Source organism: Brassica napus, chromosome C5, assembly GCF_020379485.1.
Source record: "Brassica napus cultivar Da-Ae chromosome C5, Da-Ae, whole genome shotgun sequence".
In the NCBI taxonomy this organism is placed as follows: Eukaryota; Viridiplantae; Streptophyta; class Magnoliopsida; order Brassicales; family Brassicaceae; genus Brassica; species Brassica napus.
The window spans coordinates 47310743-47325171 of NC_063448.1; the positions used below are offsets into that span (position 1 = coordinate 47310743).

The 14429-nt window shown below is 39.9% G+C and overlaps 1 pseudogene; it reads left to right on the forward strand.

Moving 5' to 3' along the window:
• Positions 1 to 3478: 3478 nt before the first annotated feature.
• Positions 3479 to 5622, forward strand: LOC125587316 (annotated as a pseudogene).
• The last annotated feature ends 8807 nt before the right edge of the window (positions 5623 to 14429 follow it).

The following is a 14429-nucleotide window of genomic DNA, read 5'->3' on the forward strand; positions in this document are numbered from 1 at the left end:
AGAACTTGGCGCAAATGACCTTCATGCTCGGTTAGGGAAGAGCTGAAGATTAGAATATCGTCAAAGTAGACGACGACAAACTTCCCAATAAATGGTTTCAATGCTTGATTCATAATTCTCATGAACGTACTTGGCGCGTTTGATAACCCGAAAGGCATAACCAGCCACTCAAAAAGTCCTTCTCTCGTCTTAAAGGCTATTTTCCATTCGTCACCAGGTCGAATACGTATCTGGTGGAAGCCACTTTTGAGATCGATCTTCGAGAATATCTTAGATGTCCCAATCTGGTCCAATAAATCATCTAGCCGGGGAATGGGAAATCGATAACGAATGGTAATTTTGTTGATCCCCCGACTATCGACGCACATTATCCACGTTTCTTCTTTCTTCGGTATCAAAAGTGCTGGCACCGCGCAGGCGCTAAGACTTTCCCGGATATGACCCTTACGCAAAAGATCCTCTACTTGACGTCACAGTTCCTCGTGCTCTAACTGACTCATACGATAATGTGGTCTATTAGGTAGAGTTGCTCCCAGTACCAAATCAATCTGATGTTGGATATCTCGCATAGGTGGTAATTCGGTTGGCAAGTCTTTAGGAAACACGTCGGCAAACTCAGTGAGAATGGTCGACAATGATGGCATAGTTGACGCTGAGAGTGTGTGGCCGGGTGGAGATGGAATGATGGCGAATGCTCGGCCTTCCGTACGATGTTCTTCGATGAAGGTTGCTTATGAGCAAAAGAGATTGGGGTTGCGTGTTGGAGAAGGCAGAGCTTCTGGCGGTGACTCTATAGGAGCTGGTTGTAATGGTGGTAGTGGTTCCTTGGATGACAGCAATAAGATCTTGTGTGTGTTCCAGGTGAATTGATAGGTGTTGTCAGCTCCATTATGAATAACTTTACGGTCATACTCCCACAGACGTCCCAATAGGAAATGACTGATGTCCATAGGTGCCACGTCGCAATAGATACGGTCCGTATAGTAGGGGCCGATGGAGAAAGAGACCAAAGCTCGTTGAGAAATACGAACGGTGGCGCTGTTGTTCAACCATCCTAAGGTATATGGCGTGGGATGATTCTCACGAAGGAGACCTAGCTTCGTAACGGCATCGTCGGAGATGACGTTTCTGCAGCTTCCCAAATCAATGACGAACCTGCAAACACGGCCGTTAATGGTGCAGGATGAACGAAAGATGTTAGTACGTAACCATTGGTCATCATTGCGGCGAGGAGTTAAACACGATCGTCATAGAACGAGCAAATGTCTCTGGTCTCCCATAGTTGGATGAACAACGCTTGTCTCTTCTTCTTCCTCTTCTTGAGAATCATAAATTTCTTGTTCGTCATGTGTTTCATCAGCTATGAGACCTCGTTTATTTTCGTGCAGGCATGCCTTTTGGCGATGTCCTGGTTCCCCACAAGAATAGCAACATAGTGCATTGGGACGCGTTGAACGTCTCAAAGTTGGGTCGTCCGCGGTCGGAGGTTTTGTTGAAAAACCAGTGTCTCCGGATTCTTTTTCTGGAGTCGAACCAGTATTGCCTACTGCTTCTTGTGGTTTTGATCGTGTGTTTGCATTGTTTCAGCTCGAAGAATGTCTTTGCTGTTCGAAGGTTACTGCACGTCGGTGTGCTTCTCCAATCGTCGAAGGGTCGTATTGTGCCATAGCTGATTGAAGCTGGGAACGCATTCCTCCAATAAAATGTGATACGAGCTGGATCTGACTATCATGATTCTCTGTTCGAGTTAATAACGATGCGAACTCCTCAGCACACTCATCGACGCTGCGATTTCCTTGCCGTAGGTTTTGTAGTCGATTATATATATTGCGGTCGTAGTTATGAGGTAAGAAGGTTTGTCGTAGGTGTTTGGTTAGTTTTTCCCAAGACTGGATCGGATCTTTCCCGGTGCGGGAACGAGTTGTCTTAAGCTGTTTCCATCACGTTGCAGCATGGCCGCGAAATCTCATGGCAACGAGAGGTACTCGTCGGGGAGGAGGAACCTGCTTGAATTCTAGGATCTTTTCAATGGCGACTAACCAATCAATGAGATCATCACCTTTTAAGCCTCCATGGAACTCTGGTATGTTGACTCGAAAACCATTCTCCCATCGATTGTCTAAGTGATCTCGCTGCCTCAGGTCATCTCGATAGACGCGCCTATGAAGCTCATCTTCTTCGTCTTCGGTGTTTCCTTCGTGGTGATCTCGAGCATCACCAAACGGATTTAGCTGTTGCCGACGTTGCTGGTTTGGTCGAGGATGATGAATAGGTGGAAGTTGTTGCTGGTGTTGTCGCTGAAGTGGTTGTATTGGTGGATGTTGCTGAACATTAACCACTTGTTGGTTCTGTGGATCCAAACGAGTGAGTATCGTGTTCATGGTGTCTAAACGAGTTGTCAATGATTCGCCCAATCGTTGAATTGAAGTCTGCATTGACGTCTGAATGGTGTTTTGAATGGTGGTGGCAAAAACCGTGTGCATCTCTGCAAGAAGGGCTCGTAAATCGGTCAAGTCCGAAGATGACGCATCTGTCGTTTTCTTTGTCATGATAACGAAAGAATAAATCGAGAAACGTGTTGATTCTGATACCAATTGATAGAGATGCGGAAGCTATAAACGTCAGGTTCAAGGATTAGAACCCTAAATCGATAACTTGTGTTTGAAGGTAGCTGTAACAGAAAGCGCGAATACTCTTCGCAGTGCTCGAAAGCTTTTAAAACCAAACTGAATAACTTTATTAATCAATTCCTGCCTTACAATGTTTGTTTGGCTCTCTTTATATTACAACGAAGTCATCATTATCCATAAGGATTAATGATTCCTTTTCTAGCTAGAAAACATAATAACTTTTAATGAAAGGAAAACCCAAAACGAAAGAGAAAAGGAAAGTCCTAAACCTAAGAAGAGTTGTGATCACCATTGATCACATGTGCTGCTACATTACATCTCCTTTGAAAAGGGGTCTGTACAGAACTTATGTAGCTAATGAGGTATGTGACCTTGAAGATCATATCCTCGTACAACCCTTTTCTCTTGTCTTATCATCAACATATCACAGAGATGGAAATTGAACCTTTAGCCAGAGTTCCAGGTTACTGGGACCAAACAAACATCAAAAGAACCAAATAAAAATTGTCATAACAATGACCAGATAACCATCTTTAGGGTAAGAAACTATCCGACCCGAATAAAAAATCGGATCCTTATTTATATACGTAACCCAACTCTCGGACCCCCCACCCGAACCAGACCCGTAAAGCTTTCACGCGGCTAATATATTTTCCATATTAAAAAAAATAATAAGGAAATAACCTAAAATGGTTATTTCCTATATTTTAAATTTTCTGTTGTCCATCGGAAACCATCGACTATAAATAACAAAGTTACGTCCTCGTTTTAATCCCATCTTCGCTGCGTCTAACATTCTTTTATTCGTTGAAAGAGATTTAGAAGAAGAAAAAAAACAATAAGCGACAATGTTGGTGGACCAAGATCTTCTCACCGGTAAGCTTTGTGGTGCCTTTGCATGCGAGGCGAAGAAAAGGCCTGCTATCGATTACATGGAGAGGGTTTAACCAAACATCAACTCCACCATGCGTGCCATCCTGATCGACTGGCTTGTGGAGGTTGCTGAAGCGTTTAGCCTTTCGCCAGAGACTTTGTACCGAGCTAAACCTGCAGTTGCTTGGTGTTTCATGCATCATGATTTCAGCAAAATATTATGGTCGAGGATCAGTGCGTGCGCCTCCTCGTCAGGTGGAGAGTTTCTGTTACATCACCGATTACACCTACTCGAGTAACGAGCTCCTGGAGATGGAGTCTTGTGTTCTCAACTACTTGAAGTTCGAGTTAACAACTCCAACGGCAAACTGTTTTTTAAGCCGCTTTGTCCCTCAAGGCAAAAGAGAGGAGGAGGTCCTATCCCACCTCTTGTTTGAATCGCTAGCGAGCTATCTTTGCGAATTATCTCTCTTGGATTACGCTATGCTTCGCTACGCTCCATCACTCGTCGCAGCCTCTGCTGTTTTTTTTGGCACGATACGTGTTACATCCTTCGAGAAAACCATCGTGGAGCTCTACGTTGGAGCATTACACACGGTACAAGGCTGAACATTTGGAAGCGTGCGTTAAGAATCTTCTTCGGCTATGTCATGAGAGTCCCTCAGGCGATAATGTAGTCGCAGTCAGAAAGAAGTACAGTAAAGCCAAATACAAGTTTGCAGCAAACATGATTTACCCCACCTCACTGCCACAAGCACTACAAGAAAACAGGGGGATTCTGATGGCCGAAATCGTCGGAAATTCGTCGGAATAGACCGATTCCGACGAATTTCTGACGAACCCATCCGTCGGTATCGTTTCGTCGGAAAAAAAAAATTCGTCGGAATTTCGTCAGAACTTCCGACAACTTTCTGACGAATACCGAGAAACGTCATTCTGACGAACTTCCGACGATATTACGATGCGGATACACGAGACCAGAGTTCATCGGAAAAACTACGTACCGACGGAGAACGTTCCTCGGACACTTCCGACCTAGAGTGTTCCTCAGTGCATTCCGACGGACAGTGGTCGTCGGAATATACCGACGACCGTTGTCCGTCGGTAAATTCCGACGAACGAGGTCCGTCGGTAAATTCCGACGAACGAGGTTCGTCGGTAAATTCCGACGGATATATGTCCGTCGGTATATTCCGACGACCACTGTCCGTCGGTATATACCCATTTTTTTTTCAAATTAATTTTGCATTTTTATATATTTTTTGATATTAATAAATTTAAAAAATGAGAAATTTAAAACTAATAATATTATAAAATTTAAATTCATAAAAACCGAAATAGGAAAAAAACATTCATAAAGTTTAAAATTCATACAAACCGAAATAAAAAAAACATTCCGAAAGTTTTAAAAAGCCGAAATAAACTAAGATGAACTCGAAGACATCAAACGATCTAGCTTCTGCATAATCTCGGTGTTGAACTTCTTCTGGGATGCCAACTCAGCAAGGATAGTGGCATTCTCCGAACGGATAGTGGCATTCTCGGAAAGGATAGTGGTGTTATGCTCCTCCAATGCCCCAATCCGTTCATCTTTGTCACGTAGCTCCTCGAGAATCATGGGATCGGCATACGGAGCTTGCGAAGAAGATGCCGGATACGAAGAAGCACGGCGGGCCAACCCAACTAAACGGCATCCTTTCCTTTTAGGTATATCCTAGGGAATTTCTCTATTTTTTATTGTTTGTTTTAGATTTTATAAAGTTTTTACTGCAAAAATTGTTATATAATGGTAAATAAAAGTAATGGGGTAAATTGAATGGAAACTCAAACAAGAGGGGTCTTTTTGTAAAGTTTTATTTTAGTTATGTATTCAAAGAATCTCCGCGGCGGGTTCTTCGCGATCTGAAACTTTAACATGAATTCGAACTTGGGGAAGAGATCATCCGGATCGTCGTCGTCGATCAATACCTTTGATTTTGATCTCGGTCTCGGATCGAGCCAATGCAAACCTCTAAACGGATCCGGTTCGGGTATTGGGATTGTAAATAAAGATCCGAGCTTGTTTGGGAAATCTAGTGGAAACGTGCCGTCGAAGAAAGCACCTCCAGCTTCAGGTTAAGGTGTTAATGCTAATAGTAACGTTAAGAGTATGTCTGGGAGCATAGCAATCTAAGTGGATCTGGTCTTCCTTCGGACAAGGATCCGTTTGGTTGTTTGGTTGGTTTCAGATCAAAATCTTCACGAAAGGCTAATAACGCACTACAAGAAAACAGGGGGATTCTGAATTTCTGATGACCGAAATCGTCGGAAATTCGTCGGAATAGACAGATTTCGACGAATTTCCGACGAACCTGTCCGTCGGTATCGTTTTGTCGGAAAAAAAATATTCGTCGGAATTTCGTCAGAACTTCCCACGACTTTCTGACGAATACCGAGAAACGTCATTCTGACGAACTTCCGACGATATTACGATGCGGACACACGAGACCAGAGTTCATCGGAAAAACTAAGTACCGACGGAGAACGTTCCTCAGACAATTCCGACGTAGTGGATTCCTCGGTGTATTCCGACGAACTTTGGGCGTCGGTATATTCCGACGGACAATGGTCGTCGGAATATACCGACGGATATTTGTTCGTCGGTATATTCCGACGAAAATTGGTTCGTCGGTACATTCCGACGGATATTTGTCCGTCGGTATATTCCGACGACCATTGTCCGTCGGAATATACCGAATTATATAAATTTTAAAAACGAATTAATTTTGCATTTTTATATATTTTTTTATATTAATAAATTAAAAAAATCAGAAATTTAAAACTAATAATATTATATAATTTAAATTTATACAAACCGAAATAGAAAAAAAACATTCAGAAAGTTTAAAATTCATACAAACCGAAATAGAAAAAAAAACATTTCGAAAGTTTTAAAAAGCCGAAAAAACTAAGATGAACTCGAAGACATCAAGCGATCTCGCTTCTGCATTATCTCGGTGTTGAACTTCTTCTGGGATGCCAACTCAGCAAGGATAGTGGCATTCTCCGAACGGATAGTGGCATTCTCCGAAAGGATAGTGGTGTTCTGCTCCTCCAATGCCCCAATCCGTTCATCTTTGTCATGTAGCTCCTCGAGAATCATGGGATCGGCATACAGAGCTTGCGAAGAAGATGCCGGATACGAAGAAGCACGGCGGGACAACCCAACTAAACGGCCTCCTTTCCTTTTAGGAACCGCCTACAAAAATATTTAAAGTAAGTAAATAGGGACAAGTTAGTAATCGACATTATAAAAAAATATATTAATAAAAAAAATTACCTTTTCAACCATCTCATTTATTTGCAATAGAGACAAGTTGGTTGAAGCTCCCGTAGAGTCGCCGTCATCAGAGAGAGGCTGAGATTGAGATACTATTTCAGCTTCCACCAAATCAACGACACCTTTGATCACGGGGTCCTGAATTTGACCCGTCGTCTTGTTAGTGTGAGCCACCTTAATGAGTTGGAGACGATCAACGGGATTACCGTCATTTGCTTCGATCTAAAAAAACCGCCATTATTAGCCAAGGAATATATAAAATATTTATTTAAAAAATATAAAGATAAATAATAATAAAAAACTTACAAGTTCATCCTCTTTAGTAGACATAGAGCAAGCGCCGAGGTTGTGCACATACATACTTTTCCCGCCACGATCGCTCTTCCGGTTCTTGGAGTTCCTAGAAGACGTCTCTGCAGTTTCTTTCTTCTCCCAATGAGCTATCAACTGCTCCCACACCGACCCGTTGATGAACCGTGGCTTCTTGTTCTTCTGCCAAACTGTCTTCCACGAGTTTATCTGCTTTGTGTAAGAGTCCATGGCCTTTTCGTTGAATTTCTTACGGACTGTTTCCGTAAGATCGGAGTGCCAGTTGAACTCTTGCTACAAAACAAACACAATTTAATAAGTAAATATATTTAAAAAAATGTTCAAACTTTAAAAAAATGAAGAGTTACTATACCGCGAACTGACGAAACCACAACTCTCGTTCGTCGGAAGGGATCACACTCCACTTTGGATATCCAAAACGGAGCATGGAGTACATCATCTGGTTGATGCTCCGGCTAATGCCATTTTTCGACTTGGTGAACCTTTAAAAAAATACAAGTTAGCAAGTTAATTAAAGGAAAAAATATAACGGTACAAATAAAAAAAAATACTAACCAAGTGCTATGGCCTCGTCGTGGGTTGGTTTGGAGAAACGGGAGATGCTCTCGACCTGGTTGTTGAACCAATAGATGAACCGGTATGACCCCCGGATCCTGTTGAGCAGCAGCGTGAGGGGCAGCGTGAGGGCTGAGGGAGCTGGAGCGGGAATATATGCGGGAACCGAGTCATGAGACGATCCCGATGCACGGGAACTGCTCACCGAACTACGTCGAAGACGGGCTGCGGGGCGGGCTTCATCCTCGGCCCTAAAAAAAAAAATTAACCCATCAAACATATTTTCAAATCATTTCTATTTTTAATGTTTTCATTTATATATTTACAAAAGGTTTTATAAACGTTTTAAAAAAAACTATTAAACCTTTTATATATATATATATATATTATACAAAATTATAAAAAATTTATAAATATAGAAAAATGTTGTTAAAAATTTATAAATGAAGAAAAATGTTGTTAAATATTTATATTTTTTTTAAAAAAACGTTTTATTATACATAGTTTATTAGTGGAAAATTATAAAAAATTATAAAAAATTTTAAAATTTTTATTATACATGATTTAAATATATATATATATATATATATATATATATATATATATGTATACAAAATTATAAAAAATTTATAAATATAGAAAAATGTTGTTAAATATTTTTAAAAAATTTTAAAAACGTTTTATTATATATATTTCATTACTGGAAACTTGAAAAACGTTTTTAAAAATAAAAAAAGACGTTTTAAAAATTCACAAAACGTTTTTAAAAATCAAAAAAAGTTTTTAAAAATCAAAAAATGTTCCAAAAAAAACTAAAACAACAATCCAAACAACAATCCTAACTTATATATCCTAAACTATCCATTCAATCCTAAAATTTTCAATCAAACAACCTAAAATCCGAGATCAACTTCCAAAACCCTAAACAATTGATAAAAAAGAAGGTTTGGGATGATTCTTACATGATTTGGGGTTTGGGGAAGAGATATGAGGGTGAGGAGAGGATTCACCGGTGAAGAGAGGTGGAGAAAGGCCGGAATCTCCGGAGAGGGGGAGAAATCGCCGGAGTGTTTTCGTTTTGTGAGAGAGAGGCCGCGGAGATAACGAAGAAGGAAGAAGAAGGGTTTTTTTATATCCGAGGATTCCGACGGACACGGGTTCGTCGGTATTCCGTCGGTATAATTAAAATATACCAAATGCCGATTTGCGAAATTTTCAAGCGGTTTGGTTCTCCCGGGCTAATTGAAATTCCGACGGAATGTGTCCGTCAGTATTTTCCGACAGACACATTCCGTCGGTATATTCCGACGACTTAGTGTTTAGGGTGTTGATTTCAAGTTTCTAAATGCAAAATTCAAATCTTTGATAATATATATAGTATTTGCATAAAGATTTAACAATAAAAATGTTTTATAACACGATTTTACACAACAACATTTTTTGTATTGTAAGCTTATATAAATATGATTGTATAAGTATATAATGTTAAGATGAGATGTTATGAAAACAATGATATGCATACATAAATATTTTAATGAGTTGTTATATTTGAACGGTTGCGATCTAATACTATACTAAACACTTATTATGTGTTATTTTCATAGTTTTGGCATCTAAATTTATAGATTTTTATGATTGAAACTTTATAGAAAAACATGTCGTCGGTAGTTTCCGACGAAATACCGACGACCTTTCCAATTTTCAATGAAACCCGTTGTCGTCGCTATGTCGTCGGTATATTGCGTGAAATTTCCGACGGACCATAAAAAAAAAAAAAAAACTAATCAGAATCTTCTGAATCTTCATCAAACTCCCCAACCTCGGCTTCCGGCTCTGAATGTACGACAACATCATGTCCAAACACAGTCAAATTCTCAACGAGTTGAACATTTTCCAAATCTTCAACTGCCTGGGCGTTGCTGGTAGACTCTGGTTGCAATGGTTCATCATCATCAGAAGTTCCATCCACTCGTCCTCTTGGGTTGATTTGCGTTACAGTAACCCATGGATCGTCTCTGTACGTCACCCGAGGGTAACTGATGTAGCACACCTATACATATCAATTATACAAGTATTAGTAAAATATATAACATTAATTAATTATATTGGTAAAAAATTATGAATAGATTGACATACCTGATCAGCTTGCGAACCAAGAATGAAGGGATCATAATATTGAAGTTTCCGCCGCGAATGAACTGATGTAACACCAAACGCATCAATCTTCACTCCTCTATCTGGGGTGGTGTCATACCAATCACAATAGAATACTACACAACGCAATCCAACCATTCCAGGAAATTGGATTTCCAATATTTCTTTTATGTTGCCGTAGTAGACATCGTCACCAGAAGAAGATGAAACACCAGCATCATATGTTGTCTTAGAATGACCTTTCCTTGTGAATGCATATCCTCGCGTACAAAATTTAGGATATGATTTGACCACATAGTTTGGTCCCTGCACAAATTCGCGTATCCAATCATCGAACACAAGACCTCTGGCCAAACCATCATTCACCTATAAATTAAAAACATATATGATTGCAAAATTAATTAGTTTATATATATTAAATTTAAACTAATCATTTGCATAGGGTAATATGATATATGACTCACATAACTACGAAGCCACGCAGCAAATCCTTTATCTCTAAGTTGTCGAAGCTCATCTTCTGTTGCATGCCTGTGAGTCATACGCAACTCCGCCATATATACACTATATACAAAAATATTATCAATATGAAATAAAATTATTGAATATTAATCTAACAATAAATGAATAAATATTTTTACCTCTCATATTGTAGAACATCTTCACAGTTGGTGAGCAAATATGTTTGCAAATGAGCGTGCTCAGTGTCCGTAAGTCTCCGCTTCGTGAATTTTCCACTAAGTCGTCCTATTTCCTTGAACATGCTTGGGACAGTAACATGATATGTTGCTCTCTCCCCTCTATCATCATGCCGAGCAGGTCTTCGGTGTTTTGTATGCACTTCTGGTGGAAAATAATTTTCAGCAAAGATTGCAGTTTTTTCATTGATCACCTGTGCCACTATAGATCCTTCCACCCTGCTTTGATTTTTGACCATCTTCTTCAGATGATGCATATAACGCTCAAAAATATACATCCATCTGTACTGCACAGGACCACCAAGTTCCAATTCTCTTGCGAGATGAATAGCAAGATGTTCCATTACATCAAAGAATGATGGAGGAAATATCTTCTCAAGGTTGCACATGCTGACTGGTGCGTTTGTCTTCAAATTACTAATACCCTCTTCAGTCACTATTCTGCTGCATAAGTCGCGGAAGAAAACACTAATCCCTACATAGATAAAAGACATAATTTTCGTAAGTATTAAGTTTTTATAAGCATAATTGTTAAATATAAAAATAAATTAAATTGTAAAAATATAATATACCTGCAATTGCTTCATGAACATTACGTGGCAATAATGCTGAAAAAGCAAACGGAAGGAGGCGCTGCATAATTACATGACAATCATGACTCTTCAAGCCAGTAAACTTTCCTTCGCTTCTATCAACGCAGTTCCCCAATTTGATGCATATCCGTCAGGAAATTTCACTTTATCTGTAATCCAATCAAAGAACTCTTCTTTTCTAGCACCATCTAGCCGATAAATGGGAAAAGGGGCCGTACCGTTCTCATCAACGTGAAGTTCAGAACGATCACAAATATCGACTAAATCCAACCTTGACTTCAAATTATCCTTCGTTTTACCTTGGATGTTAAGGACTGTGTTCATCAGATTATCGAAGAAGTTCTTCTCAATATGCATGACATCTAAATTATGCCGCAATAGATGACTCTCCCAATATGGCAGATCCCAGAAAATACTCTTTTTGTGCCAGTTATGTAGCTCTCCAACCGCATTGACTCGAATGTTTTCATGTCCACCTACATCTGGCGTCCTTTCTGCATCAAAATACCTAAACTGCTTCAACAAATCTTTCCCACTAACTTCCTCAGGTGGACCATCAAACACCTGCTTGTTCTTCGTAAACGAAGTCTTACTCCTGCGGTATGGATGATCAGGTGGTAGAAATCGTCTGTGACAGTCAAACCAACACGTTTTCCTTCCGTTCTTTAGTTGGAAAGCATCTGTGTCATCTTGACAATATGGACATGATAGCTTCCCATGTGTTGTCCATCCAGATAACATACCATATGCTGGAAAGTCACTTATTGTCCACATAAATACTGCCAGCATCTGAAAGTTTTCTTTGCACGAAACATCGTATGTCTCAAAACCATGCGCCCATAGTTGTTGCAACTCATATATTAGTGGTTGAAGAAACACATCTAGTGATCTTTTAGGATGATCTGGCCCGGGGACGAGAATTGAGAGAAACAAAAACTCTCGTCGCATGCACAAGCTCGGCCGTAAGTTGTACGGTGTCACAATAACTGGCCATAGAGAATACTGCCTTCCATGCTTTCCAAATGGGCTGAAACCATCAGTAGATAATCCAAGATAAACATTTCTTCTCTCTTCCGCAAATTCTGGATATGTTGACTGGAAATGTTTTCAAGCCTTTGCATCTGAAGGATGTCTAATCTCACCATTTGTGGAATGCTCTGCATGCCATCTCATTGCTTTTGCTGTGCGCTCACACTGATACAACCTCTTCAATCTTTCCGTCAAAGGCAAATACCACATTCTTTTGAATGGGATCGGAACTCTTCCCCTCGTCTCCTGATAACGAGGTTTCCCACAAAATTTGCATACATTCCGTGTCTCATCCGCTCTCCAGTAGATCATGCAGTTGTCAATACATACATCTATCACTTCATACGGTAGTTGAAGACCTGCAACAAGTTTCTGAACCTCGTAGTATGAACCCGGTGCAAGGTTATCCTCAGGTAGAATACCTTTGACAAAATCAGTAATCGCATCCATACATTCTTCAGCCAAATTATAGTCTGTCTTAATACCCATTAATCTAGTTGCAGATGATAAGACTGAATGACCATCTCTACAATTTTGATACAAAGGTTGTTTTCCTGCATCCAACATGTCAAAAAATCTCCCAGACTAGGGGTTTGGTTCTTCCCCTCTATAATGATCATGTACCATCTGCTCAGTACCTACACCATAATCTATATCCGTTCTAGATTCTTCTAACCTAATATCAGGCTGAGGTTCACTAACAGGCTGAGGTTCGCTAGTACTACCATATTCATAACCAGTTTCCCCATGAAGGTACCAAACTTTATAATTACGTGAAAATCCTTTCATATACAAATGAGTCCAAACATCAAATTCTTTTATAACCTTATTATTATTGCAAGAAGAGTAGGGACATCTTAACATACCACTTTTTGCATCCGGTTGCTGTTGAACAAGCCTCATGAATTCTCCAATCAATTGAACGTATTCTTCCGTAAGCAAATTGGTGTTCGGATCCAAATGAGGTTTATCCATCCACGAACGATAATAAACTTCAGAAGACATGATTTTCACGGAATTGTTATGACTAAAGAGAATGAAGAGAGAATGAAGTGTGAATGAGTTGAATGAGGAGGGGTTGTATTTATAGGAAATTGCTTACGGACCTCCGACGACTTTCCGACGAAATTCAGACGGATGTAAAGCAGTCCGTCGGTATTCCGTCAGAATTGTCCAATCTCAAACGGCTATACAACGGTCATATATATTTGTCGGCAACGGTCACATGGTTCGTCGGAATTCCGTCGGAAAATACCGAAGGAATTCCGACGACTTTGCTGTTAATCGGAACGTCGTCGAAAATTCGTCGGAATATACCGACAAACTTCCGACGACTACAACGGTTACATTTTTTATCGGAATGTCGTCGAAAAGTCGTCGGAAAATTCCGGCGAACCATATTTCGTCGGAATTCCGTCGGAAATGGCCGACGGAATTCCGACGACTTAATTTTTTTGGATTTGGTCGGAAATTTGTCAGTATTCCGTCACAAATTTCCGACGACCTTGGTGTCCGTCGGAACCTCCGTCGGAATTCGGTGTGTTTTCTTGTAGTGAAGAGCTCTTCCTCTGATTGGCTTCCTTTTTGTTTTAAATTTCCTCGTCTTGTTGATAAAAACTCATTGGGTCAGAGACCAATCTATTCACACTACAAGAAAACAGCGGCATACTGAGGGAAAAGATCGTCGATATGTCGTCGGAATAACGCTATTCCGACGACATACCGACGACAAAAGTCCTCGGAAATAACTCCTCGGAAATTCATTTTTCCTCGGAAATCCCTCGGAAATTTCCGACGGAATTCCGAGGAACTGAAATTCCGACGAAACTCCTAATACCACTAGATCGTCGGAAAGTTCCTCGGAATATACCGAGGGAGGACTTCCTCGGTATATTCCGAGGAAATTTCCGATGGTCCAATCCTCGGAAGTTCCGACGAAATATTCCTCGGAATTTGCATCGGGAATTTCCGAGGAACGTAGCCCTTCGGAAAATTCCGAGGAACATTCTCGGATTTTTTTCTAAAATTCCGACGACTTATTCCGAGGAAAAGGTCGTCGGAAATTTCCGAGGGTGCTTTTACTCGGAATTTCGAAAAAAATTAATTTTTTTAAAAAATTAAAATTTTTGAAATTTAAATTCGAAAATATAAAATTAAAATTAAAACTGAAAACATATTAGATAATTCAAAGTTCTACAAATAAAAATAAAACATTCCGAGTTTTTGGTTAAAAAAAAAAACTACGGGT